Source organism: Humulus lupulus, chromosome 4, assembly GCF_963169125.1.
Source record: "Humulus lupulus chromosome 4, drHumLupu1.1, whole genome shotgun sequence".
Lineage (NCBI taxonomy): Eukaryota > Viridiplantae > Streptophyta > Magnoliopsida > Rosales > Cannabaceae > Humulus > Humulus lupulus.
Genome location: NC_084796.1, coordinates 124,116,558 through 124,124,511, shown reverse-complemented (window position 1 = coordinate 124,124,511; position 7,954 = coordinate 124,116,558). Strand labels below are relative to the sequence as shown.

At 32.6% G+C, this 7,954-nt stretch overlaps 2 long non-coding RNA genes across 8 annotated transcripts; both read right to left on the bottom strand.

The window, feature by feature from the left end:
- Positions 1–220: 220 nt before the first annotated feature.
- Positions 221–4,465, bottom strand: LOC133829153 (uncharacterized). 7 transcript variants are annotated; one of them, XR_009891580.1, is made up of 9 exons: positions 4,348–4,465; positions 4,143–4,227; positions 3,885–3,932; positions 3,683–3,800; positions 3,288–3,382; positions 3,134–3,204; positions 1,009–1,087; positions 613–877; positions 221–516 (listed from the first exon to the last, which is right to left on the bottom strand). It is a non-coding gene; the product is annotated as an uncharacterized LOC133829153 (long non-coding RNA). The 7 variants fall into 7 exon arrangements; XR_009891579.1 differs by having other exon boundaries at positions 613–1,087; positions 3,885–3,946; XR_009891583.1 differs by having other exon boundaries at positions 613–1,087; positions 3,904–3,946.
- A 409-nt stretch (positions 4,466–4,874) lies between these two features.
- Positions 4,875–5,362, bottom strand: LOC133829152 (uncharacterized). Its single transcript, XR_009891576.1, has 3 exons — positions 5,339–5,362; positions 5,182–5,238; positions 4,875–4,914 (listed from the first exon to the last, which is right to left on the bottom strand). It is a non-coding gene; the product is annotated as an uncharacterized LOC133829152 (long non-coding RNA).
- Between the last annotated feature and the right edge of the window lie 2,592 nt (positions 5,363–7,954).

Here is a 7,954-nt window from a genome sequence, read left to right as displayed (position 1 = left end):
CTGACGGGCACCTGAAAAATCCAACTATCTAAGTTGGGAAATCCAGCAGAAGTCTAACAAGCAGTCTGCGTAGATGATCTAAGACATAAAATGACTAGGATACAAAAAATTAAAACACATATTTCTCAAAAGCAGATAATATAGCTAGTATTATCCAGTCAACACTTGACTTGGAGCTCTTGAACTTTATTCATACGGACTTCAACTTCTTAATGAACAAGTAGCCAATAATTATTTTAATTGATACTATAATCCCCTTCTGAAATTACTTAGTTAAAGCTATTTTTCAATAGATGGATTGGCAACACCAGTTTGTACATCACATGTTTACCAGTGCTATTTACCAATTACATAAGGATAGGGATGCAAGCTTACTTTTCATGTGGTCGATGAATTATTTCAACTCTGGATCTTCCCACGACGTTTTTAGAAAGTCTATAAGTGGTCATCCTCCTTAATTGGAGCCAATATCTCTGAGGGGTTTTCCAAATATCAAAAAATCTTATGTTCATAAACCTCGCAATCGAAATTACAGTTACTCAACCACTAGAACTAAAATTAAGGGAATAAATAAAATAAATTGTAGCAGATATCAATGGAAACCAAATTTACCTCTGCAAGCAGAAGAATCTCATCAGCATTCAAGCAACAAGCAACAAGCATTACTTAGTTGTTCACTAAGATCTTTACAACAACCTTGCTTTAGCAAACTAACAGTGTATAGCATAGGAAGACCACTTCCATCGCCGTAAAACACAGTCACAGTTATTTGCCGAGTTGTAGTTGAAGGTAGCGGCAACGACAAATACAAGAAGGGATCAAAAGTGATTGAAATCTTTCCACATGCTGGGCAAACCAGTGTCGACTTATATTGACCCTGACCATTAACATATAAACATTGTAAGAGAAGAAAATACTTTTGTACCAGTACAGGAAAAAATAAATGCTTATGGTTCAAGGAAAGAAGAAATATAGCTTTCAAGAAAGAAGACTTTAATTCCCACTCACCTGGCAAACATCCACTATCAATGAGTCATTCCGGGTCCTGTGATTTTGCAAATGATGAAGATCCAATGCCTACATCAATCTGCAAAATAGACAGTTAAGCTGTCATTTTCTACAATTTAGTATCCCATAGAGAAAAAAAAAAGAGGTTTGCAAATTATCATATTACTTAAGTAGCCAAAGGGCAAAAGTAAATGTTTTTGTAAAACTGAAAACTTAACTTCTCTTTATTTAGTGTAACAATAAAAATAATTAAAGAAATAAATAATACTTAACGTGACATCTAGGCAAGTAAGATGTTTGACAAAAGAAAGTATTAAAAAAAGAAATACCCTGAACTATTAAAAAAGAAAGTAATCACTATAGATTACTTGGACAAAAGAAAGATGAAACAATTAAAATATTATCTATTATTAAAAATAGTCAACAATATTCATAAGAACTCATTAGCCTAAAAAATTATAGAGGTATGTTTACTTACAAGACCCAGTCTTGGATACTTGCCTAAAATATGCCAAAAGGTACCTAACATAGTGACATGGTGTGCTAAAAATATAATGATATATTATTATGGACAATTTACCGTTAAAGAGGGTGACACAATTCTATATAAGCAATCACTTGTCACGGTTGTTTCAGACATTGTGAAAGGTAAAATCAGACTTGATGGCTATGAAGGAATGGAAATAATGGCCAAAAAAAATTCCAATAATGTAAACTAGAAAATAAGATATAATACTCTGTTTTGTCTTTAGAAAACATAGCCCCCCAAAAAAACTTAGCAATGAAGGCTGGAAACAGACAAAAATCAACAACAAAGACTTTGAAGAAACTAACCTAGAATAGAGCCAAGCTCTGACACATGACTCATTCAGATCTCTCTAAGTGTCTCTGTCTAAATGTAAATACATGATATGTGTGCATGCTATGAAGAAATGTAGATCATGTTAGGCTAATTCTAGTTAAAACCTGGTTCATGTCAACAACAGCTGCATATCTTCCAACTAACAGTGAAAATATACTAATCAATTTAATTGATGAAGAACAGAGAAATAACAATCTTTACCGCACAAAAACTACAAAAAATCATAATTAAAATGCAATGCAATAAATCCAATATGTTAATAATACTCTGGAACTTTGACTCTTTTATCTATGAAAGAGAGCTAAGTAAAACCTCCAATTATAGCACCTAGAACCTTAATCAACAAGAATGTGCAGATTTTTTTATAAAATAAACAGGGCTTATAATCAATAACCAAAACAGAGTGTTAGTGGCACCACACATATGAGAACATAATTTATAAGCAAGAAAGTTTCATGCACCTTTAAACAAAAATACAAATTTCAAGCCATGCTAAGTCAAGGTAATTTCAGCAGCAAAAAAAATTGTCAAGCTAATTAATAAGTACTATTATAGCTAATAAAATATATACAATATAAGCAATACATGCCAATAGAAATATCTTGATTGCATAGATACAAAAATAGCATTAAATAATCTAAAAGGTTAAGTTGATATACAATAAGGTAGTATGTACTACTTAACAATACCAAACAATGTAATTAAAGTTCCTATTAACTGCTACGTTGAGTTAACAATTTTGACTAATTCTATATAAATATATCTTGCATTATACACAAAGCCATGTCCTAAAGAAGCTACCTTCCCTTCTTCACTTTGTCAGATACAGCTCTATAAGCATACTTCCACCAAGAACGAGGATCAGATTTCACGGAAACATGTGGACGAAAATGTGCATATTTTAAGCGTTGATTAAAGGCAGAAAAGTTATCAGCTAGTTTTAACATATCCTTGTATCCATCCTGCAACAACAAGATACTAAAAATTTTCAAGGCCAATCAAAACATGCCTCCAAGTATCCAATCACAGTTGAATTATGAAATTAAACCTTTGATAAACAGAGAATGACATCATCCAGAATATACTTTGCATTTCCTGTAATTGGTTCCAGAATATAAGTGTGCTATTTGACAATTCTATCAGCAGGTTTGCCTTCTTCAGTGCCATATCTAAAAGCTGAAGCAAATAAATGATCAAAGTTTCATAGTTTGAACATGCCCTCAACATATGTAACTACAAGAATAAACTAAATATTGGTTCTACCTGGACCCACTCAGAAGGAAGCTAAGAGTTTCTCCAAGGTCACACCTGCTGCAAATGGGTGACCAGGATTGCTAGAGAATAGGAAATTAAAATTCAGACAGAAAATAAGAATGTTAAGATTCCAAAATATAAAATTTAACTTGCCATTACACACCTTTCACTGTCCTCGTATCTGATATGAATATTTGAAATTGAGAGTTTCAAATTTCCAACTATAGTGTTGATAAGGGAACCCAACCATGATTGATTCTTCAAATAAAAATATATACATATTAATACAGTTATAATCATAATTGACAACCAAATATATGTATAAACATATGTATGGTTCAAAAAGATCAAAAGGTAAATCCTAGAAAAGAATAACATCACAACATTTGAATACTACAACCAAAACTTGATACAATATTTGTTATCAAAGATTAAAAAATAGCACATAAGACGCTAAGAACCAAATACTAGTTACAAAGACCCGTTACCAATTAGAAATAATATGAGCATCCTATGCAAACATAAGTGCTAAAGTCCAAAGATAAGAAAATTAAGAACCTCATTTCTGAAAGCCTGGCCAATTTGAGCAGCAACAAAAGGAAGCTTGTTCCCATTGTAATAGTACAAGTCTTTGAAGTTAACAAATATGCCCTGTGCAGTTTCTGGCCGCATGAACCTACAGCAGAGGAGATTTAATTACATATCATTACTGACCAAACAAGAGTCTTAATAAAAAAGAATCGCTAAGAATAATTAGTACCAAAATGTAACGTGCTCACCCAGGGCTCAAGCCAGATTAGAATCAGACCTTGCAAAATGGGTCTAATATAAGAAATAACAACTAAATCAAACATAAAATAATAGCTTAAAAAATATCATATTTTCTTTGGTCGTCTTGATTGTAAATATCCGTATGGAATCTGAGTCTATTAGTTCTCCCTGTGTCATTTGAAAATTTGTTCATAGACACCATTATCAACTCAACTATAAATAGAGGTTGGAAAAATGGTATACTTACAGTTAAACCCTCGCATTTATCATGAAGACAAACTGTTTCATTCAACACCTCACCAACTCCTCTTGAATCATCATGAAGTAATCTCCTACAAAATCAAAGCAGCTTGTTCGAAGTCATGAGGAAGCAATCCTAGCTGATTAAATCAAATGCATTAAACCAGGGAATAATAATTAATCTTGGAAAAAAAATTAAAGAGAATAGAAACCTGTGGAGCATAAGCTCTATCTGACCATCCACTAAACTGGATCCCCCAACTGAACGGTCAACCAACACTGACAGTTCTGAGATACTGTCTTGCATGTATATTCCAAGATTAATCTGAAAAATTATAACAAAAGGAAAGAAAGCAGTCAGAAATATAATACATAGAGAATGCTGAACATGAGAAAAACAAAAACAAAGCATATGTTTTTGGATTTCCTCTCAAAAACTGAATTGAGACAGTTGAACTAAGTACATGCTCAATAATTGATGCTTACTATAAAAACTGTAAAATGGAATGGAGGTAAGATCAATGCAGCTTGAGAATAAATTGAATCAATACCATAACATATCTATATGAGTCGTATGTTTCAATGCGTCAAGAAACAGAAGCACACAGGATAATAACTTCATGTATGCTTCCATGAGATGGAATAAAGACTTGAAAATAAACCGTAAAGATCTTCAACTTCCATATATTTAACTGTACAATGATATATAAAGTAGCACAGAATCCTGAACTTCCATATATCCCACTAGAATCCTGAACACTAATTCTGTCAGTGGAAACCTACATAAAATTTCAGTTGCAAAGCCATTAGTAAACATGAATAAGTTAATATATACAACCTTAAATTTTTTGCAGTTTTCTCCAAGTCAATGATGGTTACTTCTTAAATTAAGAAAGTGTTTGACACAGATAGACATAGAGTTCTGTCCTCAAGTGTTCAATATTGGAACTCTTTTTGGTTGAAAGTGTGTAATAGAAATCATCAGTTCAAGTAGACCTTTTCAAATTTATGTTGATCAGCATATGAAGTACAGTTTAGCTACTTACAGGAATTCGTATTACTTCTTCTCTCTTCCACCCTAGGGAATTGTAGATGACAACGACCTAACAAGAAAATACATGATGATAGGATGACATAAAAAGGGGAATGCACTGATACTCAATTGAGTTGGATATTACAACTTACAAGTAAAAATGTAATTACCAAACTTTTCCCATCAGACAGGATAACTTCATAGGAAGTGATATACTATGCAGAGCTACAATCAATTGATTAAGGATTTCAGTAAATTTTTATATCATACAACTTCATCAACTGTATAGCTACAATGAATTCTAGCAGGCTAAGCTTTTCAAACTTTAGGTAGCTACCACTTTTTCTATTTTTCCATATAACAGGCAGAACTAATGCTTCACAGGAAGTGATATACCATGCATGTAACACATATTATGCTAAATTTATAACAATCTGGCCCACATCTCACGTCTTCTCTCTCTACTCTCTTATAATTGTCTTTTCTTCTCTTTTGAAGCTATGCATTTCTCCTATTCCTGTTATTATAGTATAACCAACAGCAATTATCTCATTCATTATTTGATCCAAATTCCAATAACGTATCAGATCATTTCTTGTTCTAAAAATAAAGACATGTCTGCAATCATCTCATCCCACCACATTTTGATATCTTTCAAGGGTATCCCCTCGTCTTTATTTAACAAGAAACAGATTGTATATTAATAAAAAGTTGATAAGCCTGTTTAAAAAAAAGAAAAGAAAAAAAGAAAGATGACAAGGTGTCAATTATATTTTACAACCTAAGAAGCCAATCATATACCAGCAAAAAAGGGTATCCACTAAATCTTATCAATTATGATTATCTACCGTCAGAAACACAAACCCGAAATCACCACCCATTTATACATGCAAGGACCTCTATCAAATTTCAATAACAGTTTTACAAATTATTCCAAAGGGGTTTGCGCATTCAAATAGTTGTTTTTTTATAACAAAACTTGCATCAATGAGTTAAGTCCAGTCAAAATAACTTAGAATTACAAATTTGGCATGGCAAGGTAGTTTTCCAAATATTAACCCGCCAAAAGCCCAATTCATAGCACATTAAGAATAGTAACAAAAAATTACTGCAAAAAAAAATAATAAGAAAAAAGAACATGTGTATTATTATCAAATATTAATTTTTTTCCAATTGACTTTCTATACAACCTATGGGTATCATCAAGTGACCTCTGTAGATATAGTAACGCAAACAAGATATTCCATGATAAGTCCCATGTAAGAGATTATCTTCTCTCACCCCTGAACTATCAAAAATCATAAGCTTTGTAGTTTTCAAGTGAAGAACCAAGGAACTAAAAGGTACAATCTCTTAAATAGGTGCAAGCAAAAGAAATAAATAATCTTACTGGAACGCAACTAGACTGCACCTTTTCGAGATTTTTCTTCTTGCTTTCATCGGCATCCTCACTTTCGTCACTTTCAACGTACGACACCTTCCGCACAGACCTACTAGAAGTGCGTACCTCGTTGTTTCGTCCAGTTGCATTTATCAAAAAAGTAGATCGACCACTAGTTTTCTGTTGATGTGAACCTTTCCTCGTGCTTTTGAAACCGACATCAGTGTCACTTTCGGAGTCCTCCCCCAAAGACTCATCATCTTCAAATGATGATTTACCTCTTCGCTGCCGACTAGATCCCTGATACAATTTACGTTCTCTGGTAGATTTAACAATATGTCCACCTTTACCACGTTGTTTACTTTTTGATTTCCTTGCATAATAAGAATCGTCTTCATCAGACATATCCAGCTCATTATCACTGTCATCTTCTTCTTCAGATTCTGCACCTCCCCAATTTTTATCCTGGTATCACTAAAAATACATCATTAACATGCAGAAAGAACCAATTTTCACAGTAGCACACCCAAAGAATAGTTCAGTAAATCTAATCTATCAATGGAAATCTACCAAAAGATAAATGGAAATGAAGAGCAAAGAACAAAATAAACTCATTACAATACCACATCTAACATACAAAATATATAGACACAAAAATAAGTGTTCATTGGCACCATGTTTTTCAGGGCCAATCTCTAGAAATTGGCATTGGAACAATAATAAATGTAAGATTTATCACAAGCACAACCATAAACACAGTACAGTCTAGTGTTTGTATTTTATTTTCCCAACTCTAAATTAAGTCATAAAAGTTATATCTTTTTTCTAAAAAACAAAACAACAGAACTTGTATTTTTTATTTAAGAGAAATAATACAAGGCAAAGAATGAGAATCACCCTGACAAAACAATAAAAAGAAATTACATAAAAGTTATATCAAAGACAACAGTATACCTCAAAATCAAGATTAATTCATCAATTATTCAAAAAAGAAAAAAGTCCATAGAAAATCAAACTACAGAGTGAGAGAAACATGGAGATTGTTACCCAACAAACCAGCTAAAGTATACTACAACTACATGAAAGGTTTTACTAGGGCTGAATAATAGCACGATAAAAAGGAAATCGGGACCTTCCATTAGAAAATATACTGTGGCGAGACTAATACAAATATAAGAAACCAAAACTACATTGAGATTAATTCTCCAATTATTCAACAAAACAAAAAAATCAAAGGAAAATCAGACTTCATTCAGATAAAGAAATTGTTACCCAGCAAGCCAGCTAAGGTACCTGGTATAGTACAACTAGATGAAATGTTTAACGATGGCCGAATCATAGCCCAGAGTAAAAGAAAATCAAGGCCTTCCTTTAGAAAGTTTATAGTGGCATCATTGATCCAGTT